The sequence below is a fragment of the Mustela putorius genome, unplaced genomic scaffold (genome assembly GCF_011764305.1).
Source record: "Mustela putorius furo isolate JIRA1106 unplaced genomic scaffold, ASM1176430v1.1 tig00003909_pilon_pilon_pilon, whole genome shotgun sequence".
NCBI lineage: Eukaryota > Metazoa > Chordata > Mammalia > Carnivora > Mustelidae > Mustela > Mustela putorius.
In genome coordinates this window covers 1,216,771-1,241,573 of record NW_025422057.1, presented here as the reverse complement: position 1 = coordinate 1,241,573, position 24,803 = coordinate 1,216,771, and the positions used below count along the sequence as shown (strand labels likewise).

At 56.2% G+C, this 24,803-nt stretch overlaps 1 protein-coding gene across 11 annotated transcripts in view; it reads left to right on the top strand.

Annotated features, from left to right (window-relative positions):
* Positions 1 to 24,803, top strand: part of JAKMIP3 (Janus kinase and microtubule interacting protein 3) — a 99,174-nt gene that overhangs the window by 8,777 nt on the left and 65,594 nt on the right. For 10 of the 11 annotated variants that reach the window (XM_045068765.1, XM_045068763.1, XM_045068762.1 and 7 more), the window contains exon 1: positions 12,526 to 12,850. The exons of the other annotated variant lie outside the window; for it this stretch is intronic. The gene's annotated coding sequence lies outside the window, so the exon portion shown is untranslated. Of the gene's footprint in view, positions 1 to 12,525; positions 12,851 to 24,803 lie in introns of those variants that run through there. 11 annotated transcript variants of the gene reach the window in all.

Here is a 24,803-nt window from a genome sequence, read left to right as displayed (position 1 = left end):
GACGCTTCACCGACGGAGCCCCCAGGGGCTCCAGTTCTGGAAGTTTCCTGCCGTTTGGGGATATTCGTCCTTTACCTGTGACATAAGTTCCATATATTCCCCCGTTTTGTTACTCATCGTTTAGCCTGGCGTGTGGTCAAGTTCCGTTCGTTCTCTCTACGTTCTCCACAGAAAATCGCATGACGCTTCTCCTCTGAGAAGAGCAACCTGTGTGGCCAAGCCTCCCCCTCCGTGGGGACCCTCTTGCCAAGGGAGAAGCTGGGGGAACTCTGGGTTCTCAGCGCGGTGGAACGGATCCAAGCCCCCCGCTGACTGTGCGAGGCTTCTCACTCGACGAGGGCGTCGGGGGCGGCGCCGCAGTCCCCTGCTCTCCCCACGGCGAGGCAGAGCCCACCTCCCTGCTCTTCTCGGTGCTGGTGCTGGAGGCGCCTGGCTGGCTGTTGGGAGGCCCCGTAGCCTCCTGGAGGCGTCTCAGAGGGAGGGCTGCGGGGATGCCCTCCGGGGACACAACCACCGGCCGTGTGGCCAGAGGATGCCCGAGCGCCTGTGTAGACGTGGCTGCGTCAGCCGTCCTGAGGTGGAGCCCCAGCTCCGCGGCAGCGCCCGGCACCTTGGGGTCAGCGGGGACCCTCCCAGCTAAGCCTGCACCAAATTCCCGGTCCACCCGGCCTTGAACAAAATGAACCCCTGTTCTAAGCCCCGAAGTGTCGGGCCGTTGGTTCGCACAGCAGTCCTCGGACAGGAGGGCGCGCGCTGTGTCGGCGTGTTTAGTTGGTTCTCGGTGGCTGTGCTGGCGGCTGCACTTTGTGTTGAGGGACTCTGGGGAGGCTCAGAGGTCACGACATCATCGAGGCCGTTTTGCTTCCACCTGAGCAATGCATTTCTTCGTTTCTACTCACGGGGCTCACTGAGGTATTTGTGTGGGTTGGAATCTCTTATTTGGGGTTTATTCTGTTTGTTGCACCCATTTTTCTCCTTTCTTGGCTCCTTTTGCCTGAATTAAGGGGTTCCCCTCTTCTATCTAAATGTCATGCATTATGTTTTCTATGATTTCAGGATTATGATAAACGTCGCAGGAAAAGGTAAAGTCCTTGGAGGCAAACCCCTGTCCAGGTCCTCCCCTCAGCTCAGAAAAAGGAACAGCTTGTCCCGGCTCCGAATTTCATGTCTGGCTGTTGGCTTCTGTTTCTACCTTGTTTACTTCATAAAACCCTAGAAGCTGCGTTGGGCGCGTACGTTTTCGCTCCGCACAGGCCGAGCACGTGTGCGTTCCCCGTCGTCCTGGCCTTCGGGACCACCGTCCGCCTCAGGCACACCCGAGAGCTTATCCAGAGCTCGCTTCCTCCTCTCCGCGTCCCCGTTTCTATGTCTGGACACTTATTTTTTCAGGAATGAGGGTGAAAGTGTGGAGTGCTTGCTTGGCAGGTATTTTAAAAGCGTGTTTCGTGCTGGTCCAGCGTCCTCGGGCCCCCGCGCCCCACAGAGACGTCGACGTGCCTCTCCCGCCTGTTCCTGGGGCAGATTCCACTTTCTCTGATCTTTGCCGCTTTTCTCCTCAAGTGTTACGGTTTGAGTGTAGATTCCGGCTGGCCTTGGTCTTGCATCGGTTGCGGATAACTCTTGGTCGCTGAATCTTCAGATTCTGCTTCTCAAGGTTTTTTCGCCTTCATTTCTCCTTCTGCGAGAGCATCTCGTTCTCTCTCGTTTTTCTTACCCCCCTCTGTGTCCTCTTTTTCGTCTCTTTGTGCTCGGTTCTGGGTGGTTTCTTCGGACGTATCTTCCCGTCTCCCGCGTCTCTGTCCCGCCTGCTCTGCCGCCGGACGTGCCCCTCGGCCGTCTGACCGCAGCCATTGTATCTGTTTTTACAAAATCCTCTGTTTTTACGCAGGTTCGGCATATCATCTCTCACAGTTTTCTACTCCCTGAAGTTATTGTCAAGCTTGTAGCTTATTTCCTTAAATAAAATGCGAGGAGACCGTGCAGGGGTGCGCGGGAGTCTGCTTCCTGCTCAGTTTTGCTGTGAACCTGAAACTGCTCTAAAAATACAGTCTGTTTAAAAAATAGAAAGACTCACGCTTCTGTAACCCGTGTTTGTCGATGCCGAGGGCTGGAGGCTGAGGGGCTCTTGCCTCACTCCGTTCTCGCTCCCAGGCCTTGCTTCCTGCTTTCCTGGCTCAGCAGTGGATGTTTATCGCGGTCCTTGAGCACGTGCTTGTGGGGATTCTCCGGGGCCTCTCCAGAGAAGGTCGTGTCTGCACCTGCCAGGCAGCTGGGGGCACCTGGTGGGAGCCGCCTCAGAACCAGCTCAGCCTGCCGTCCTTGGTGGCATTTGGGTCATCTGCTGTGCAAGGACCTGTCTGTGGTCACCACTCCCCGGGGCAGGGGCTCCCCGCTCTGATCAAGGCAGCCGCCTCTACAGTCTCTGGGGGTGGGGGTGCGTTGTGGGTGCCCTGAGGGCTCAGGCATGGGTGGGTGACCAGCACACCCCACGCGGCCGCGAGCACCGGCTTCTCTCCTGCCTTCCTCACCCTAAGAGGCTAAGGAGCAGAGTTCAAGTGCAGCCGGCGGCCACCTTCTTAGGAAACTGCTTCGGTTCTTCGGCAACCCCTTCTGTCTCAGTGTGGAAGGCCCTGGGATTCCTCATCTCGCCATTTTGCTGTTTCGAGTGGAGGGTGAGTTAGTTCTGACTGACCTCGCCAACCAGCGTCCGGTTAAGTTCTGAAATTCCTCCTTGTCCCCGTGGAGAACCGGAGAAGGTCTGGAGCTGTTGGCTTCGGTCCAGGCGGATCTGGCCACAGGACTCAGGCAAGACTCAAGCCTGAGGCCACATTGTTGTGATTTCAAGTCCGCTTTTGGAATGACCAAGGGTGCCCCAGGACGCTTTACTCTGTGAACTTGGAAGACAATGTGGACTGAGGAATCCACATCACGGAATAGTTGCTAATCCCAGCGCGTGAGGCCGGTGTCAGCCATGGTCTCAGGGACCACGGGGTCCCCGGGATCCAGGTCCCAGCCCGAGGCGCTGACTTCGGTGAGCTGAAGTCGGAACAGAACTAAGGGGCAGCCCCACAGAGGGCACCCAAAAGACCGTTCCCATGGGACGGGGCAGCTGCCCCTGGAAGTGGAGGGCCTGGTCCTGAGGCCTTTCTCCTGCTGCGGAGGGCACGGGCCGGGGAAGGTTCTGCACCGCTGCGCTCACGCGAGGAGGGCAGGCTGGCCTCCAGGGGTGGACGGAGGGTGTTCTGGGCACTCTTTGGGGTGGTTCCTCCAGGACTGCGGGGGTCCGTGTTGCCGGTTTTACTTCTGCAGGAACCAGAGCCGCTGTTCTGGAGGCCGGACTCCCGACCGGGAGCCGACAGCAATCCCTTCCTCAGTGGGGACGGTTCACTGGCGACGAGACTGCCGTGCGCGGCGGACACAGGCGTTTCCCTCAGAGAAACTGGCTTGGAAAATGGCATGAATCAATTAAAATTCAACATCTTTCTTTTGCCAACATTTGGGAGGAAATTAAAGCAAAGCAGGCTTTGCCAAAAACCTGTAGGCCACGATGACACCGAGGCCAGAGGGACGACTGAGGGGAGCCAGAGGCGCTGGTGCCCGTGAAGGGGCTTGTGGGCTCTGAGCCAGGGCGCCACGCAGGCTTCTCGGAGCCACTGGGCCGCCGCACGCTGTGGTTTTAATTAACGCTGCCTCTCCTTTCACAGTCTTCAGTTCTGTCTGACCGTGGAGCCAGGTCAGCGGGAGGCTGACGAGCTGTGGCCTCATTCTCTCCATCGGGGCGGACGGCCAGCCGCGCGGTCAGACCAACCCCAGGGCTGCAGGGACCCGGTCACTGTGTCTCTCCCCTTGGGGCTCGCAATCCGCTCACCCCTCCCCTGCAGGCCCGCTGGGACAGTCTCCCGCGGGTCTGTGGGGCCGCTCCCTGCACGGCATGGGCGCACGGTGCGGCCATGTATTCTCTCGGCTGCCGGCCTTGTCCCCCGGTCCCGGCCGGCCCGCTGGTGGTCCGCCGCGGCCGGTCTTCCAAAGTCTGGCTGGAGAGCTGGAAATCTGGGTCCGGTCTGGCCTCCTCGCTCCTGGGGCGGCGGGACTCCCCTCGTCCGTCTGAGCCTGGGCTTCTCCGAGGAGTGGGGGGGCCGAGGGAGCCCAGGGCGCTGCACCCGCGGGAGGCTCTCATCCCACGCCCCGCCCACCTCGTGCACGTCCAGTCCCTCCGCCACACTGGACACTTCCTCCTCGCCGCTCCTTACAGAGGAACCGTGGGAAACTCAAAGGCCTAGTGCACTCGCCACCCCCCGAAGAGCCCCCAGAACCAGACCTCACACCGTGGAAGGCCCCTTTGGAGTCCGTGGTTCCTGGGAGCAGCTGGGGTCACGAGCGCTCCCCTTTTCAAAGCCACGGATCAAGACCCAAACGAAATCCGAAATCCGGCTGCGGGGTCCCGGCTGCGCATGTGCATGCAAGCCTCCCCCAGGATGGGCATGTGGCTCCCGGGGGCTTCGCCAGCGCCACACGGCCTGAGGCTGAGAACTGTGACGTGGACATGGCCCTCAGTACCCGCGTCCCGCCGCACACCCCGCCTGGATGGCTGGTTCTGTGCCCAGCCGCTCAGTTCGGTGTTTAGTCTCCCCGGCGGTGCGGGCGGGGGGCGGGCTCGGCTCCACCAGGCCCAGAGTGTCATCGGAGCTGTACCGGAGCAGGAATGGACAGCGGGACGTGCAGCAGGACAGCGGGCACCCGGGCACTGCCCCGCTGGCTCACGTCAGGACTGATGAGACAAGGACACGGGTGCCCAGCACGGGCTCCGTGAGCTGGCGGTCAGCCGTCCCAGCCGTCCCAGCCGGAGACGTGCACGGGGTCCTGCTCAGGTCCTCTGCCCGACGGCTGGTCACCTCCTCCTCCTCAGCCGGCCTGCTGGGCCTCGGGCTGGGCCCCGGCCGGCTGAACAAGGGCAGCTGTGTCCGGTGTTGATGACCCTCGTGAACAGGGCGTTGTCCACGGTCCCAGGGACGAGGGCGCGCGACGCCCCGCGGCATGAATGATGGTATTCTTCGCTGGGGCTTTGGATTAAACACGCTCATTAGCCCCAAGCACAATGGGCCCGTGTTCACGCTGCACACCGGGCCACAGCGGGGGGAGGGCTCGGGACGACCCACCCAGAGGAGCGCGGGGTTGGGGGCGGGCGCTCCCTGCGAGGCAGGAGAGCCGCTCACCTGCCCCCCGGGGCCGTGCGCCGCACAGGCCCACCACTGATGGAGGGCCGGACGCAGGTGACTCAGGGGTCCCTGCAGACCCTGACCCCTGCGGGCAGGGCTGCCTCCCATGGGAGAAGGCTCTGCGTGGCTCCCAAGGGGACAACAGCCGGGGCAGGCAGCTGGCGTCTGCGGCTGGGGCTTACGGCTCTAGAAGGAGGCAGCAGGCGGGTCGCGTCCCTGCAGAGCGCGCACAGGTGTGTGGGCGCCGGTGGGGTCGGGGCAGGAGGCCGGCCGGCGCTGTGCGAGCACCCCTTCCTGGGCGCCTGGGGATAGGATGCGCTCTGCGTGCATCCAGTCCTGTGCTCCTGCGGCATGCGCTCCGACGCGGGCGTGTGAGGGGCCCCGGGCCGCTGGAACTTCACAGCCGATCTCAGGAAAGGTTTGGCTTTGGGTCTCGTCGCTTCCTCCCAGCCCAGAGGTGCAGGGGCTCGAGCACGTGGTGCCCTCCATGTTCCGTTCTCTGGTGCGCGTCCCCAGGCTCCCCATGCACTGGTGGGCAGGAGCGGTTCCCCGGCGGGTGCAGCAGGGTGGGAACGGCCCGCTCTCCTTGCTTCGGGAGGGCAGCCCTCTCTTGCCTGCTTCTGACCCCGGCTGTGCGCGCCCGGGACCGAGGGATCTGGTTTCCCGCCCCGCGACTGGGCGGCAGGCGGCAGGGCTTTCCTCTGGAAGGCTCTGTGGTGCGGGGACAGTCTCCAGGTTCCCAGGAAAGTGCGTGCAGTGAGGTCCCTTGGATGGCGTCCGTGCTGCACCCGCCAGGAGACATTTGTCTCCAGCAGTGAAGGGTCATCTGCCTTCAGGCGAAGCAGGGATTGCCAGACTCTGCCGGAGCCGGGCCGCCACCCTGAGAATGAAGGTGGGACTCTTTCCTTGTCCGGGTCGGGAGGGACCCGACCTCTCCAAGGCTCATGTGTTCTCGAGGAAAGACAGGACAGGACAGTGTCTCAGGCAGTGCCTGTGGCCACGTTCGAAGGCCAGGCTGTCCTGGTGTCCACGGCGGCCGCAGCTCTGCCGTGTCTGTCCCTGCCCGGGGCTCTGCATGGCCCTGTCCTCGGGCCTGGAGGACAGTCCCTCTGGTGTCTGACCTCAGCCCGCAGCACAGCCGCCTGCCCCCTCGGAGAGGAGCAAGAGTGAAGCGGAGAGCGGGAGCCGGGGTCCCTGGGGCCCGTCCTCCAGCCAGGCTCACCCACTGGGCGGCAGATCCCCGGAAGCTGACTTTTCCCAGGAGAACCAGAGGGGAGCTGAGACGGTGACATTTTGTTCAAAGCTGTTTGTGTCAGGGCAGATGTGGCTGCAGTTTCCGAAGCAAATGGAATTGCTGGCAAGGTGGCCTTGAAGACGCCCCGGGGGACATTCCTTACAGCCCCGGCCCAGGACACGGTGGGGTGGGGGGAGAGGGGCCAGAGTGGTCTCCAGCCCATTCTAGAGGGAGAGAGCAAGGCGGGGGGCGGGGGGCGGGGATCCCTCTGGGGTCAGAAGACTGTATGGAAATCCAGAGCTGTGACCTCGGGTCTGCCACCAGGGGCTGGGTGGGCAGGGCCGTGTGCCTGCCTGAGGCCCCCACTGTCACTGTCGTGCCCACGGGGGAGGGGAGAGCAGACAAACCTTCACGGAGGGGAGCTGAGATTAAGACCCGGGGAGGGGGTGCTCGGACCGCGAAGGGCCCCCCCCCCCCGGAGGGACTCCGAGCGGGTCCCCACCCGCACTGAGAGGTGACCTTGTCGGTCACTCCTCACTCAGAGTGGGAACATTTTAGGGAGACTTTGTAGAGCCAACAGTAAGATGGTTTTAATCTGAGAAACAAGCCGTCGGAGTCCGCAGCACGCGCGATGCTTCGTGGCAGGCTGTGGGGCGTTTCCCTTCAAGACCGAACAAACGGAGATGCTGGTCACCGTGGCTTCTCCCCTGCCCTGGAGTCCTGCCCTGCGGGGGCTCGGGACAGACTTTGAAAGCTTAGAGATTGGGAAGGAGAACTTCCCGTGTCTGGAGATGGTAGAAGCCGACGCTCAGAGCTCGGAAGAGGTTTCTGGACGTTGCCCGCAGCAGGTCAACATAGAACATCGGTAACGGGGCGCGTGACTGCTTTGTCGGTGGCTCTGGTGACTCTTGATCTCAGAGTCATGAGTTCAAGCCTCACGTTGGGTGTAGAGATTACTTAAAAATAAAATCTGAGGAGCACCTGGGTGGCTCAGGGGGTAAAGCCTCTGCCTTCGGCTCGGGTCATGATCTCAGGGTCCTGGGATCGAGCCCCGCATCGGGCTCTCTGCTCAGCGGGGGAACCTGCTTCCCTTCCTCTCTCTCTGCCCGCCTCTCTGTCTACTTGTGATCTCTCAGTCTCTGTCAAATAAATAAATAAAATCTTTACAAATAAAACAAAATAAAATCTTAAGCCCATTCATGTTCCTGCGCAGCCAGTTTCTGCCCATGGAGGTGAGGAAGGGGCAGTGACTGGGACGCACCCGTCGACACACCTGCGTGCTGGGGCACAGGATGAGGACCAGGAGGAGACAGACCAGACGTCGTGTAGACCCTTTTGGAGAAAATGGTCCAACTTCATTGAAATCTTGAAAACATGGAGAACTACACTAGTTCATGTCAAGACTCCGCATCAAGGCGATGTCCGCTCCCTCCCAGTCCCTCTGTAAGTTCGCCTCATTCCCATCAGGATCCAGACCGGGTTTCCGTTGGTCTGGACAAGCTAACATAGGAGAATAAAGAGCAGGTTCGAGAAGCCCCAGGGCAGAGCAGACGAGCCTACGGGGCGTCCCAAGGCGATGAGACCCCAGAATGATGCTGGCGCAGGCGTCGGAGCCTGTGGGTAGAGTCCCCGGAGAGCAGCAAGCGGGCAGGCGAGCCCCCGGGAGGGACGGGACCCTGGAGAACGACGACCAAACGCTTGGTCTTGAGCGTGAGAAAATCCGCTGAAAGTGGACCTCAGGGAAGCCTTTCTTGAGCAAGAAACAAACGGTCCCAAACAGGGCAGGACGGTTGGATCCGTGAGTTCCGTGTTTCCGCGGGACGGAAGCGAGGTTAACGTCGAACGAGACCAGCCAAGACTTCACCAACAAAGGGTTACTATCCAGACTACAGGATGGCCTCCCCCGCGGCAACCAGGGACAAGTAAGGGCCGGGACGAGGGTGACAGGAGGGGCCGCGGATCACGGGCGCAGACACGAGAACTGCAGTCGCCGTAGAAAAGCCACGTCACCTCCCGGGGACCTGGGGAAGCAGCGAGGCCTACAGCAGGGCCCCCTCAGCCGTCGCGCGGGCCAGCGTCCCACCGCGGGGGACAGGGGTTCGTGAGGGTCAGTCCCGGATGCCCGTGCCCACCCGCCGGCCCTGCCCCGCTAGGTGCACGCCCGCAGCCATTGGCACAGATGCACGTCGGGTGCCCCCGAGGCTGGGCTCGCCGTGAGCAGCGGCCGCGGGACGTGGGGCAGCAGCGGGCGCGTGGGGGAGGCCGGGCCCAGCAAGCTCTCCAGCGGGCCGCAGCAAGCAGCCTGGGAAGGAAGGCGGGAGCTGGAGGCGGGGGCCGAGGACAGACCCGGGCCCTCCGGGGACCTGGTGAGAGGGCGTGTGGCGGTGACCCTTCCACAGAGAAGAGACTGGAGATGCCCCGGCTACCCCCAGAAAGCCCTCGCCAGACAGTCCTCTGCGCCGTGGGCAGGGCGGCCCACCCTGGATGCTCAGCCTCGGTTTCTGAGACCTTCGAGCTGGGGTGGGAGACGACGGGGCGGCTCCGGAGGCCGAGTCAGACCAGCTCCTCCGGGGGCCCAGGAGGGCGGCTGTTCTCTTGGGCGTGCCCTCTTTCGTTCTGTGAACTCCCTACACGCGCACACGCGACCGCCGTCATCAGGAAACAGGTGCTACCGGATGAGCAAACTGCTCCTGGGGTCCTGTGAGTCAGCACCGCTCTCCGTGCCTCCCCGCCCCCTCCCCAGCCCTCTGGGGACTTTGGAAGGGACACCGTCTCCCGCGGGGTTCTGTGCGAGGACGGTCTGCGGGGACATGCTGGTCACAGCGGTGAAAGGCCTGTCGGTAGGTCTGTGCATGTGCCGAAGTGGGAAGATGAAAGTAGTTGTTTTTATTCTAAGAATAAACACATATTCAGTGTTTTTAAAAGTGTGTGCACAGGAAGACAAGAAGCCAGAAGTCAAGTCCTGGAGGTCGCATCCCCTGGGGACACTGCCGCTTCGTACTTTGCTGTACACGTTCCAGTTTCTCAGTGAGACACACACGCACACACACGCACGCACACACACGCACACACACACGCACACACACGCACACACACGCACACACGTTCTTGCACCTTTGCGCTGTGTTAAAATACGCGTGACACAAAACTTGCCGTCCATTTCCGTGGTGTTTCATGCAGGCGCAGCATCGTGCCCCGGCCCCGCTGTCCACCCCGTCCACACCGTCGCTCTCGTCTTCTCGTGAACCTGGAACTCTGTCCCCGTTAACACCCGGCCCCCACCGCCCTCCCCTGCCCTGGCGCCCATCTTCCAGCTTCTGTCTCGGTGACCTTGACTTGAGGGCATCCTGTGAGCCGAACCACAGGACATTTGTGTCTGCGCGACTGCACTCGGCATGGTCCCCGGGGAACCCCCGCTCCTGCGCGCGTCGGAGCCGCCTTTCTTTTTGAGGCCAAACAGGGTCCCCCCGCCGGGAGGGCTCCTCCGCTCACCCATCAGCGGCACGTGGGCGGCTCCCGGGCTGTGGCTCCGTGGCAAGCGCCGCTGTGAACACGGGGTTCGGCGTGGAATGAGTGGTTCTGCCGTGACCCCGCGTTCACCGCGGGAGGACCCCCCTGCGCTGCTTTCCACGGCAGCGGCGCCGTGTCCCACCAGCCGTGGACGCCGCTCCACCTCCCGCATCGCCGACAACACTTGGTGTTTTCTCTCGTTCGCTCTTTCTGGCGCAACCATCCCAGGGAGCGTGCGCGGCGTCGCGGGGCTGTGATCCGCGTTTCCCTCGTGATGAGCGCGTGGAGCGTCTTTCCAGGAGCTTCTCGGCCGTCCGTGCGCCTTCTCTGGAGGGTCCGTGCAAGCCCTTGGCTCCTTCCTGACCAGTGGCTTGTCTCCTCGTGCTGAGTCGTGGGCCGGCTCTCTGTGTTCTGGGCACCGGCCCCTCATCAGACACCACATTTGCCAATATTTTCTCCCGCTCTGTGGGTTGCCCTTTTACTCCGGGGATGGTGTCTCTTGATGCACCAAATCCTCAGATTTTCACGAAGCCCGGTTCCTTTGGTGTCGTAGCCAAGAAATCATCGCCGAGTCCAGAGCCACGACGCTTTGGACCCGGGTTGTCTTGTCAGAGCTTTGTTGTCCTGGGTCTCGCGTTAGATCCTGGATCTAGATCACTTACTTTCCGCGTGTGGCACCGGCGTCACCTGTCGTCACCCCTTGCGTGGGGACATCCAGTTTCCAGCATCGTTTGTTGAAGAGACTGGCCTTGCTCCGTCGAATGGTCTTGGTTCCTTGTCAGAAGTCTGGCCACATGAGCAAGGATTTCCTTCTTGGCTCCCTATGCTTTCTCTCTTTAATGCACACACTTACTTTTTGACACAGCAATGTGATCGCGTTATACAAACTGGCTTTTTACTACTTACTTATTTATTTATTAAGATTTTATTTTTAACTAATCCTTACACCCATCATGGGGCTTGAATTTACAACCCGGAGATCCAGAGTCTCCCATGCGCCCCGGGGCCAGCCAGGGGCCCTCACACACGTCCTCCCCCATGGGTGGGTCTCGACGAGCCGGGTTCCGCCGGTGCCCTGTGTGCTGGTGGGCACGTGCCGTCCGTGGTGCCGGCTGTCTCTGTGCGGACACCAAGCATGCTGCCAGCTGTTGGTGTTCTGTGGCAGCGACGTTCCCATAATCGTCCGAAACGAGCCGTGTCTGAAGCTGTGAGAGCGCTGAGCGGCGCAGGGCGCGTGTGTAAGAGTGTGAAACACTGCTGTTCTACCATTTCCTTGGGCGCCTTTCTAGGCGTCACTTTGCTGAGTTCATGGCCGTGCCCCGCCCAGAGTGCCTCCCCCTCCGGCTGGGGGAGCAGCCGCCCTGAGACACGGGTGCGGGGCTGGAACAGGCCCCACGAGCGTTAGCATCATCTCGGGGCACCATCGTGGGCCCTTCCGCACGGGTGGGGCTTGCACCTGGTCTCCGGTCCCCGTGTCAGCCCAGCACCTGCCAGCTGTGTGGCCGCGGGCCGGCTACCCGGTCTCTGTGCCTCGGTTTCCTCACCTGTGCAGGAGAGACGGCGGTGGCAGTTAGCCGGCGGGGCTGTGGCGACTGGAGCGGGTCGGTGGCTGGAAGAGCTCAGGAGAGGCCGGCGGAGTGTTCTCACTGCTGTGGGAGGCACGCGCCAGCGTTCGCCAGGACGACTTGGTCGTGGCTCTCACTCACAGTCGCGCAGGGAGGACCAGTGCAAGCGCTAACACAAACCTACAATTCCCACGTTCTCACGATCGTACTGGATGTTACTGGCTTTTACTCTGTGGGTTCCTGCTGGAATGAGGCCCGCTGGGTCTAGGATGGGGTGAAATTTGGACATTTGGGTCCGTTTTGGAGGGGTGGGGTGGAAGGGCAGGGCGGGTGCAGGGCAGGCTGGGAGCAGAGAGCCAGGGAGGGCCTCACTGGCCGAGGATCGGGCCCTCACTGGGGAGAACCACGGCCGGGAGCCTCTTCCCTCCGCCCCTCCTGGTTCTAGACCCCAGTGCAGCTGTGGCTAGCGTCGTGGGCAGGGCAGCGACCCGCAAGGCCGTCCGCAGCCCCGGTGGTAATCGGTGCCTCGATCCAATCAGGTGCTGTTGCTAAGCGCCCAGCAGCCCGCAACCTGTAGGGCCTGTGTTTTCTCTAGAGCCGGCCTGGGGCACTTTGCTTCTCTCCAGCTGCGCTGGAGGATTCTGCGGTGCGACGGGCCGGAGGGCTCGTGTGTCCCATGCTCTGCCACGGGCGCTGGTCCTACTGGCCGGATGCGTTCCTCTGTTTTCATTCCTTGGGGCTTAAGCACAGTCACCCTTCCAGCATCTCAGCATTTAAGTGAAACAGCCTTCCGGAGCGCACGTGCCTGCCTGTTACGGACCTTGCAGCCGCACAAAATCCAGGGGTTTTCCAAGGACAGGGGGACTGAAATGGTCTCCGGAAGCCACAGCCGCGGGGGGCGAGCTCCAGGGGCGGGACTCTGGGACCGAGGCCCCCCATCCCCGCCTTCCCCGCCTGTTTGCCCCTGAGGACTGGGGGGGGGGGGGGGGGCCGGGGGCCTAGGATTCCTCCTGCTGTGCACACGGAGAGAAGTGGCTGCTGGGCCGGGCAGGGGACACCACCCAGGAGCCGTGGACACGGGCTGGGGATGGAGCGTGGGGCTGGGCGTTCCTGAGGAGCTTGTCCGGGGAGGAGAGCGAAGAGATCCGCCGCTGCTTGGAAACGCGGAGGCCGGTCCCTCCCCCGACGCCCGACGCCGGCTGGTAAATTCCGGCTGAGAAATCGAGCGAGCGCGCGGTGCTGAGTCATGGAACCCGGGAGCGGGAGCGGGACGCAGGCCACCGGCTGAGTCTCGGAGCCGGAGGCATCCACAGGAGGCAGCAGAGGTGAGAGCAAGGGGCGCAGGGCTGCGGCGGGCAGGGTTTCTGTTCTGGATGCTGCAGGGGCTCCGCGGCTTTCCGCCTGGGCCCCAGGTCTCCGTGCAGGGGCTGCCTACACCTCAGTTCGTTTCTCGGTTTGGAGGCAGACCTGCGCCGCCGTAAGTGAACAGGATGGAAGAGCCCGTCTTCTCCGCCGCGCAGCCCCACTGAGGGGCTCGGGGCCCTTCTGTCTGCGCTCCTGTGTGCACCCCGGGGAGGCCAGGCCTGCTTCCCTGTGAGCAGTGGGGTTCTCTGCCTCAACGCGGGGAGATCCGGCCACGCCTTCAGGGCTGGCGTTTGCTCCCGTGGCCGCCGTGGGCTGCAGGATGGCCCGGCGGAGCCTTCGGCCCGTGCGGGTGCGCCCAGCGCCCCACGAACGCAGCGGGCAGCACCTCCCTGTGCAGCTAGGGACCCCCGCTCACTCATCCCAGACGGGGGCGGCGGCTGCAGAGGACGCCTCTGGGCCTGGTTTTCTTGTTGAGAACCAGGCGTGTTGATGGCTCTGGTTCTTACTGCCCGTCCGCCCGGGGCCGGCTGGTGTCTTCTCTGTGACTCTCAGGACTCACGTTGTGTCCACCGACACCACTTCTTGTGCGAGGAACTTGGGTTTGGGGGAAACCACAGCTTGTTACACGTTTCACTTTTATATGTAACACGTGCTGCGTGTTTCCCACGGTTTGCCTGGGCGGATGCGGGGTGGCCCCTCTGTGGCTCGGTTTCCCCGGGCGCTCTGGGAGACCTAGGGCAGGCAGGGCTGCGGCAGAGAGAGCACTCCAGGGAATCTGGCAGCACGCGGGCGGCTGGGCCCCGACCTCATCCGGACAGCAGTGCAAGCGCCGGCCGTGTGGACCCACGGCCCTGCCCGTCAGCGGAGCCGAGCTGGCAACACAAACCCAGACCCGAGTTTACCAGAAGATTCTCCACGGTCTGAGCCCTTGAACAGGTCAGCCGCGGCGGGGGTCATGGGCGAGCAGATCAGGCCAGCGTGGACCCTTGCCCCCAGGTTCCAGGTGAAAGGTCGGCTCTGTCTGCGGTTCTCGGGGGCCTCGGAAAGTCTAGGAGACGGCGGTGCGTGTGCCCTTGCAGCTGGGCGTGCGGCCAAGGGTGCGGCTGGGGGTCAGGACGGCGGACCCGTGTCCGGGTTTCCTCTTCCGCGATTCCTGCTGCTCTGTGGGCACCCCTCCCTGGACACGGGCAGGGAGTCCACTGTTCCCACGGCCACGCAGCTGCCCCTAAGGGCCCACCGCTCGGAGGACCCCGTGGGATGTCCGAGCTGCTGGGAGTGTCCCTGCAGCCAGGCCACTAGGAAGGAGGAGACAGGAGTGTCCGCCCACGGACTTTGGAACAAGCTGCTCTAAGAGCTCACGGAGGCTTCGTGACGACCGCAGCTTCTGTGCACTGGGCATTCCATGTGGGACAGACGCCACACCTTTTGACTTCTCTCCTGCCCAATTTCCAGACCCAGGAGCTGCGTGGACGCCGGAGCAGCCCTCCGCCGTGCAGAGACACGGTCTTTCTGGAAACTCGCCGTCTTCCTGCGCAAACTGCGTGGGCGCCCGTGTCCTGTCTTGGGTGTGGTGCCGTGGGTCTAGCCCCCTGGGCAGGTGCTCAGGAGCCCCGGGAGGAAGCCGGCCTTCGTCGGCCACACAAGACAGAGAGTGGCGGGTCACGGTCATCCGTCTGGCGCCCTTCCCCATGGCCCTGGTGACAACACTTAGTGACAGCTCAGGAATTCTGTCAGGGGCTCCTGGGTGGCTCGGATGGTTAAGTGTCTGCCTTTGGCTCAGGTCGTGATCTTTGGGTTCTGGGATCAAGTCCCGCATGGGGCTCCTGGCTCAACTGGAAACCTGCCTCTCCCTTTCTCTCTGCCTCCCCCTGCTCATGCTCCCTCTCTGTCTCTGTCTCAAATGAGTAAATAAAATCTTAAAAAGAAATTAAGAAAGAAAGAAAGAAAGAAAGAAATTAATTCTGTCAGAACACCCCCCAGTGGCCCCGCTGACAAGGCGGGCTGTCAGAACCCGCATCGTGCCACAGGGGCCTGGGGCCAAGCACGGCCTGGCCTCGACACGAAGCCAGACCCAAGCCGTGAAGAGGGAAGCGGGCCCCAGCCCGGGATTCTGTCCTGTTCGCGATGAGGGCTTTGACCCAAGGACAAGGCCGTGAATGATGAGGACCGGACACCTGGACACTCGGCCGGCGTCTGCTTCGCACACGGTGTCTCCGGGGTCAGAGCACACGCCCGTCGCGGAGGGGCCCAGGCCCCGCAGCCCTCGTGGACAACCCCCTCCTGGTGGGAGCCAAGGCGACAGGCTGGGGCCACGGTCACAGCGGCAGGAGCGAACTCAGGGAAGAAAGAAGGCTTCTTCCCCGCTGACCCCTGCTCACGCTCCCTGCACGCACGTGGGCGCTGCCTCCTCCCAGCCCTGGGGGGTCCCGGCCCCCGACGGCCCGCTGCGCAGCCGCTAACGGACCTTTCCTGGGCACCGGTGGGACACGGGGGTCTGTGCCTTCCCAACAGGTCATTAGGTGTGTTTTCTTTATGAAATACAGGTTTTGGCTCTTTTTTTTTTTAATTGTGTGTATTCTTATGATGGAAACGTTAAAAGAATCTAGAAAAGGAAAAAAAAAAAACAAGACCCACAAAATAAAATATTAAGATTTTAGAATATGTTCCTTTTCTTCCCGATCCATTTCTGTTGGCCTTGTCCGCCCCTTACGGGAGACACTCCGCTTCCTGGGAGCGCGAGCTCTCGGCGAGTGCCCCTGAGAGTGTGCCCGGCGCCTCCCTGGGCAGGAGCCCCGTCCCTACAACTTGACATTGGTTCAGGGTTTTCACGATCGCAGGCAGCACGGCTCTGAGCACCTCTGAGCCGAAGGTCCCCCCGGGTCCGCCAGCCTCCCGGGGCCGACTCCGGATGGAAAGCCGGGACCGAGTGTGAGGAGTATGCGGCAGGTCGGTGGGCACACGTCACCCCGTCCTTCCCAGAAGGGCCCACGCGGTTCACCTTTGTCCGGGGATGCCCCGAGCGGCCAAGCGAGCGCGTCACGTGTGGCTCGGAAACTTCCTTATGCTCACGAAACCGCCTCTGCCTCACGTGTGGACCGTCCGCGCCGTCTCGCCGGCTTTTCACGGCTCCCTCCCGGTTCCTCCGGACAAGCCCTTCTGCCCAGGCCCGCACCGCCGGTTTATTTTCTCTGGAAGTGCGTGTCAGCGCAGTCGTAGGATAAACGCACGTGTGTTTTCAGATCTGGCTTCTTTCACTCTGTGTAAGTGTGCCAAGATTTACTGTTGGATTCACCGTTAATTCTTTCTTCTTCCCGAGCATCGTGTGGATGTCCCCTACCTTGTGTGTCCACACCCTCGAGGATGATTGCGGAGCTGCTTCCCGTTGTCGTCGGGCAGATCCAGTGGCTCCAAGAACTCCCGTGCGAGTCCTTGTGCAGACGCTGACTCGCATCTCCCGTGGGCTCATCGGTAGGCCGAGCCCACGGGAGGCGTTTCGTTTTCTCAGAAAGCAGCCGAGCGTCTTCCGGGCGGTCGGACGGTGCTGCGTGCCCAGGCGCCGCGCGTGGCGCAGCAGGTGGCCCTGCCGGCAGGTGTGGGCGGGGGCTCGTTTACTGCAGTGCCCTGATGACGGGGGGGGGGTGCGTCCTTCCGGGCTTCTTGGCGGCCCGTACACTCGCTTGCTTCGGTGACGAGTCTCTCAGAGCTTCTGCCCATTTTTAACCTGGGTTGTCACTTTAGGATTGAATTTTGAGAGTTTCGGAGTGTCGATGCCCATATATTCTGGATACAAGTCCTCCCCCAGATGTGCGTTTTGCAAATAGGTTTTCTCAGTCCATGACTGGTCTTTTCATTTTCTTAATAGTATCTTTCCCAAAACAAGAAATTCAAAATTTTTGTAAAATTTAAAATTTTTGTAAAGTCCAGTTTGTCGATATTTTCTTCTACGGGTCTTGCTTTTTCATCCCAAGATCGTGAAGACCGGATCTGTGTTTTCACTTGGAGGCTTTACGATTTCATGTTTCCATCGGTTCCGCGGTCCCTTCAGACTTGATCGTGAAGGTGGTGTGGGCTGTGGACGGAGCTGGGGTGTTTGGGGCTTTCTCGAGTGGGCGCACAGACGTGTGAATGTTCCGGCTCTTCGAAAGACTGTCTTTGCTCCATTGGGTTTTCTTGGATCCTTTGTTACACGGCAGCTGAACAGAGACTACATGGGTCTGCTCTTCCATTCTGGCCCATTGACCTGGGCGTCCTTACGTCGGTGTCACACCGTGAGGACTGCCGCGGCTTTCTTGTGAACTGGAGACTCGTAGTAATTCCCGGCTCCAAATGTGTTATGTTTCAAAATTGGTTCGTTTAGATCATTTACTTTTTCCGTAGCCATTTTAGAAAGAGCTTGTCCGTTTATACAAAATGGGTCTGTTAAAATTTTGAGTGAGATTGGGTTTACTCTAAATTTCAATTTGGGGAACATTAGCATCACAACAGGGTTGAGTCTTGTGATCCACGAACCGTGAATATCTCTCCATTTCGTTAGTCTTCAGTTTTCTCTCATGAATGTCTGGAGTCTTAAAGTGCACAAATATGGTAAATATTTTGTTAGATTGATTTCTAGGTATTTCACGTTCTTTTGGGGCTGTTGTAAAAGGTATTGTTTTGTGATAGAATAACTTGTTGCTAGCATGAAGAAATATAACAGATAAATGTAATTTATTTTTCTCTTTTGATCTTTAAATCTGTAAATTTGCTAACCTCATGTGTTCCAGGTCATTCCTTGGGATTTTCTATGTAGACAGCCATGTCGTATGTGAACAGAAGGGCCTTTAGCTCTTTTCCTGGTTCACGGTTGACTAGGGAAGGTGAGTGCAGGGGTTTTCCACCGTTCTTTATCTTAGCGGAGAGATGGTGCCTCTTGCACGAGCCACAACTGTTCTTCTATGGACGGCCTTCGGCAAGTCAAGGAAGTTCCGCTCATGACTTTTGCTGAAAGTTTTTATTGTGAATGGAGTTTGGAATTTTGTCCAAAGGCTTTTCTACGTTTTTCAAGATCATTACGTGTTTTTCAATATATCAATATGGTGAGTTAAAGGGCCTCATTTAAAAAATATTAAACCAATTTTGCATTCCTTATACATGTCCCATTTGATTCCACTGTATTATCCTTCTAACATATCGCTGAATCGAGTGGCTAATTCTGGTGAGGATTTTTCCATCTGTCCTAATGAGGGATATTCTTTTCTTGTGATGTCTTTGTGTAGTTTGGATATCGGAATAAGGCTGGGAAGTGTTCACTTCTCTTCTGGAAGAGTTGATGTCGAATTGACCTTATTCTTTCCTTGAATGTTTGCCAGGATTCACTAGTGCATGTGTCTCTGCCTAGGATTTTCTGTGTTGGAAGATTCTTACCACAAATTCGATTCCTTTAATGGATAAAAGGGTGCTCAAGTTATGAGTGAGCTTTGTTAGTTTGTATCTTTCAAGGAATTTATCCATTTCATTTGTTATTTCTTAACGTCTGTAGGACACATAGTGATGTCCTCTTGTTCATTCCTGATATTGTTTTTGATGTCTTCATTTTTTTCCAGGTGTTTATTAATATTGTTAATATCTTCAAAACACCAACTTTAAGTTTTATTGATTTCTCTTATTGTTTTTGTTTTTTAATTTATTGCTTTCTATGAACATTTATTATTTCTCTTCTACTTACCTTACATTTACTTTCTTTTTCTTTTTCTGTGTTCTTAAGGCGGAAGCTTAGACTAGAGATGGGATTGGGGTGAGAGACCTTCCTCATTCCCAGTATAAGCGTTTATTGTCCTTCATGCTCTCTCTGTACCACAGTAGTCATACCCCACCAGTTCTGGTATTTGTGCTTTTATTTCTATTCAGTTCAAAATATTTTTCTAATTTATTTATAATTCCTTAATTTCTTTTTCACCTATGTGTTATTTAGAAGTATGTTTAACATTTCCAGGTATTTAATTTTTTTTCCTCAGTATATTTTTCTACATATTTTAAATTAATTTTGGGGGGATGGTGCAGAGAACATACCTTGGATCATCTCACTTATTTTAACTTTGATGAGATTTGTTTCAGCATGTAGTCTATTTTGATGAGTATTTTATGTCCACTCGAAAATACTGAATATTCTGTTGTTGGATGATGTTTTTGTCCTACAAATGTCAATTGGGTCAAACTGGTTGATACTGTTGTTGAAATCTTTTATATCCTTAGCTCATCTTTATGCACTTACTTCACATCTCACCGAGAGGTGAGTGTTGAAGTCTCCAATTCTAGGTGTGAAAATTCCTATTTTTACTTGCATTTCTATGGTTTGTGTTTTACATGGTTTTGAAGCTCTGTTGTTTAATTGCTGTGCCCTCTTGATGTAGCAAGTCCTTTCTCGTTCTGTAATGTCCCTCTTAATCCCTGGCAATGTTTCTTGCTCTGAAATGTACATGGTGTCCCATGAGTACAGTCTCTTCAGCTTCTTTTGTGTAGAGTTTGCATGGTTAACTTTCTCCATCCTTTTGCTTTTAACTCATCTATGCCTTAATATTTAATGTGAGTTTCTGGTAGATTGTGTAAAGGTGGTGCCAGTCTTTCTAAAAAAAAAAAAAAAATACTCGTCTGAAAAGGTCTACCTTTATTTTGCGTCTTTTCACTCGTCTTTAGTATTTAATGACACGATTGGCGTGGAACCTAGCTTTCTGCTCTTTATTTTCCATTTGCATTAGCTCTTCTTTGTTCCTCCTTTCTTGACTTCTGTGGGGTTGAGTATTTTTATGACCCAATTTGCCTGTCGGTTAACATGGCCCTTCTCGTTCAGTTTAATTTTTGGCACTCGCTTCAGGGCCTTGGTATCATCTTGAACCCACTACAGTCCTTCTTGACATTGTGCCAGGTTTTGTGTTATTAATGACCTTCATTTTCTTTCCCACTTTTCCTATTGTTTTACAATATTTTACTTTCATGTGCTGTGTACTCTACAGTGCACTGTTCCTGGTTTTGCTTTGGATAATTTGTTATCTTTCAAGGGGACGACAACATGTCAGGAAAGAGTCTTTTATACACACCGTCAGTTTTATTACTTTGAGCTTTCTTCCTTTCTCTGTGTAGATGGTTTCCCATCTGAGAACATCTCTTCTGCCTGAAGAACTTCCTTGAACATTTTTTGTAGCACAGATCTCTGGAGGTAAATCCTTTCAACTTTTGTTTGTCTGGAAAAGTCTAGTTCTCCTTCTTTTTGGTAACAGCTTTAATAATCTGTAAGTCATCCACTTAAAGTGTGAATTCACAGGGTTTTAGTATAGTCACAGGGCTATGCAGTTGTCACCACAAATTTAGAACATTTCTGTCACCCCAAAAAGAAGCCCTATGCCGTTAGCTGACACTTCTCACTTGCCCTGTCCTAAGCGTGCGGTGCGGCAAACTCTCATCTACTTTCTTTCTTGAGTCGCCTTTTCTGGCCATTTCATAAAAATGGAGTCATACAGTATATGACCTTCTTTCTTTCTTCCTTTCTTTTTTTTTTTTTAAGATTTTATTTATTTATTTGACAGACAGAGATCACAAGTAGGCAGAGACGCAGGCAGAGAGGGGGGCGAAGTAGGCTCCCTGCTGAGCAGAGAGCCCGATGCGGGGCTCGAACCCAGGACCCTGAGATCACAACCTGAGCCGAAGGCAGAGGCTTAACCCTCTGAGCCACCTAGGTGCCCTAGTATATAACCTTCTATGTCTGGCTTCTTTCATCCTGTCCTGTTTGCAAGGTCCACCCGTACTGTAGCCTGTATCCCCATCTCTCTCCTATTAACTGCTAAATGATGTTCCATTGTACGGCTAGACCATGTCTGATCTGTCCATCTGTCAGATGAATATTCATGTTGCTCCACTTTCTGGCTGCTGTGAACTTTGTGTGGATGTGGTACATCCTGGGGTACATCCTAGAAATGGGAGGGCTGAGTCATATGGTGACTGTTACACGGTGTGAGGACATGTCAGACCGTTTCCTGAAGCAGCTACACCACCCGCAGTGCACGAGGGCTCTGATTTACCTGCCGCCTGACTTGTTATTTACTAGGTTCTGAAAATACTTATTTTAGGGTACCTGGGTGGCTCAGTCGGTTAGGCGTCTGCCTTCAGCTCAGGTCATGATCCCGGGGTCATGGGATTGAGTCCCACATCAGGTTCCCTGCTCATAGGGGAGTCTGCTTCTCCCTCTGGCCCTCCTCCCTGCTCATGCTCTCTCTCTCCAATAAATAAAATCTTTGAAAAAAATAAAATTAAAAATGTATTTAAAAAATACTTCTTATAGTAGCCATCATCATGGATGTGAGGTGGTCAGCTCCTTCATTACTGCAAGATATGTTTGCTAAGGATCAAATTCTAACTTGGTAGGTGGTTGTTTGGGTTTTGTTTGGTTTTTCCAGCACTTTGAAGCTGTTGCTCCGTTGTCTTCTAGCTTCCTTCATTCTCGTCCTGTTCCCCTGAGTGTCATGTGCTTCCTACTCTCCTTGGTTCTGTTGAAGGTTTTTTTTCAGTTCTGGTGTCCATCAGTTTGACTATGGCATGTCTACATTTCTTCTTCCTGTTTGGGGATCTATGAGCTCCTTAAATCAGTGAGTTATTGTGTTTCACTAATTTTGAACATTTGTTGATGTTTTCTTTCTTTATGTATTTCTTCTCCCTGTTCTCTTGTTTTACTCTGGGACTCCACCCCTGCCTTCTCTTCCAGGCTGCTTGATTCTGCCCGACATGGTTAGAGACTCTGTTTTCTCTCTTCTCCTTTGTTTCACATTGGACAGTATCCTGTCTTCAAGTTCTTGGAGACTTCCCTCAGCAGTGTCAATTCTGTGGGTGAGCCAGCCAAAGGAATTCTTCACCTCTGAGGTCATGATCATTGTTTGCAGTGTCTCCATTCGAATCTTTCTCATAGTTCCCACTTCTCTGCTGGTTCCTGTCCCTTCAGTCATCACGTCCTTCCTTTCCGTTAGACCCTCGAGCATATTAGTCACTGTTCTTTAAATGTTCCGTCTGGTAGCTGCAATGACTCCGCACCTCTGAGTCTAGTTCTTCTGGTTGCTTGACAGTGGTGGTTTTCCTTGTATTTTGTTTTGTTTTTCTGTGTCTAGTAATTTTTTATTGAGTATCAGTCATTGTCTGTAGAGGAACAGTAGAAAACATTTGAGGAAAATATCTAAGCACAGATATGGATACATCTCTTCTCGAGTTTGTGTGTGGGTTTGAGTCGACCCAGGAAATTGCTGACCGGGGTTCGGGCTTTGTAGTTTTTGTCAGTACGTCCCGGCCGACAGGGGTTCAGATCCCTCATGGCGGGCTGCCAGCACACTGCAGGCTCTAGTCCATGTCTCTGCCGCATCTCAGCTTCCAACATGCCCTGCACACCTGCGCCGCAGAAGGAGCTGTCTCTGTGGCCTTGCCCCTCCCCCAGCTAGACTGCCGTTGCTTGTTATTTACTGTGAGGCTTGCTTTCAGGAAAGGGGGTCTCGGTTTCTTCTGTGTAGCCTTAGATGGGTTGAGGCATCTGTGCCTGAACTTGGACGGTCAGCCTTCTGAAGATCCCTGCCCTTCTCCCCAGCAGCCAAGCTCTGTCTGTGTCAAGAGGCTTTTGTCTTCCTCCCCAGGGGCAGGGGTTTGGGGCTTTGCCTCTTACCCTAGAGGCACGGATACTTTTCTAGATCTGGGGCCAGAAGGAAGGAGGGATCTTGCTTTTATCCTTATCCCAGTGACCTTGTAGACAAGAGGACTTGCTGCCCTTCTCCCAGTGGCTTAAGACTTTTGCAATATGGGTTCTGGTGGTGGGGAGAGTCTCGTACCTGTCCCAGGCAACAGACAGCCTCTTGCAGATCCACACCACATGGGGAGCCCCTCCAGCTTCTGCCCTGCCCTCAACCCCTCTTGTGTCTGGACTTGAGCAATTCCCAGCTGACATGCCAGCTCACATCCGGCCCTTGGAATCATGTTAAACTTGGAGCTGATTTCTTCTTACCTACTTCTTTCTCCTGTGCTCCGCCTAAGGCTGCCTTGGGGCCTTAACTCTTTAACAGGCTTGAGGAAAGATAGGATTTTATAAATTATGGCTGGGACATTCTCTTGTGATTTTTTACATCATAAGCAGAGGAGGTTTTTTCATGATTTTAAAATCATCTTTTCCTTCTTTTAAATTATCTCCTTTGATTGTTACCCATTTATCTGTGAGATCATAGTATTTTTATCAAGTTTCATGATCTCCTGATACAGTAAAGTTATTAACTTTTTAATTGAATTTACTGCACACACTGTTTCAGCTTGGTTTTAGCTCCTTAATTGCATGGCATCTATAATAGAGAGATGTAAATTTTTAATGTGTTGGAATCTGCTGGCTTTTCCTGTTGTGAATTCCTTTCATCTTCACTAAGCCTAGGGAGGCCACTCTCTCTAGAGATTTGAGAAGTGCTCGTTTCTCCTTTCCCTGCTTTGATTTTCATCCTCAGTTCTCTTCAGTCCGCTTGGAGTTTCATTGGGAAGCCGGATCCAGAGATCTACTTTTCTTTGACAATTGGCCAACGGAGCCAGTCTTTTGGCGTCCTCTCCCTGCCCTTACCTCGGAACATAATGTACGTGGACTATAACATGGGGCCTATTTTCTGAACCGTGTGATGTTTCTCAGTCACGTGGTCGTTCGTGAGGTTGGGGTTTATCTGGCTTAGTAAAATTACATGATTTTGGCTAGAGACACTAGTTTCTGTTACAAAAAGTTTGCTGTATTTCTGCCAGGCCCTTGTTGCTGGTCTCTCTGGGTACCGTGGCCACAACTGTCTCAGGGGGTCACTGAGTAAATCCATTTTTCTTCACTGCTGCTGCTGGGCCTCCAAGTTCCTCCACAGCCTGAGCCTGAACAGGATGTCTTCTGACTCCCCTCCCCAGGCCGTGAGGTCAGGCGGCGCCCCAGCAGGTGTCACAGTGGGCATCACAGCGGATGCCCCAGTGCCCCATCACCAAATGGATGTGCAGCATAGATACAGTTAGCTCGAGCAGGCCCAGAGACACAGGCAAGTCCTCTGGTTCCGACAATCCCTCTCCTGCTACAGCGCTTCGTCTCCCCGCTCACCCGTGGCCTCCGGGGGCCTCCCTGGGACCAGCTGGCTGAGGAAGAAGGAAGCAGACCTCACTGGCAGGTGGTTCTGCCTGACACGCACGGGTCGCCCACGGTGGGTGCAGCACCTTGGGTGCTAATGTCTGTATTAACTTTCTGTTGTTGCCAAAATGAATTGCCACCCATCCAGTAGCTTACATCAACCCAGACTTGCTGTCTCACGGTTCCTCAGCCGGAAGTCTGGGATGGGGCTAAGCCCGAGTGTGGCCTGCTGCTGTCCTTTCTGGAGGTCCTGGGGGCAGGTTGGGGGGCGTCTGTGTCCTTGCTCACTCGGTTGTCAGCAGAGCTCGGCTCTGTGGCATTGGACCGTGAGGTTGATTTCCCTGTGCTGTGTGACCCAAAGGCTCTGCCTGCCCAGAAGCTGTGTCGACCTCTGGCTTGGGGCACCTTCTTCCGTGTCCAGGCCGGTGGTGATGGTCAACATCTTCCTCCCCTGCACCTTTTGGGCCTTTTCTAGGAAAGAGTCTGCCTTTAGGATCTATGTGATTGGATGGGACCGCAGACCGCATCTCAGAGTCTTAACCTGAGCACATCTGTGAGATCGCCCTGTCACATAAAGGAACCTGTTCACACGTTACAGGGTTAGGACGTGGACAGTATTGGGGGACCCACACCTGCCCCCTCACAGAGCATCCCTGGATGATCAAAACCCAAATGCTGCCCCTCCTTCCTAAATCAGTACAGGTTTTCTGTTGGGACGTGTTTCTAAGAAATCTTGTATTTAAAAAAACATATTCGAGAACACATTTTTCTGTGGATAA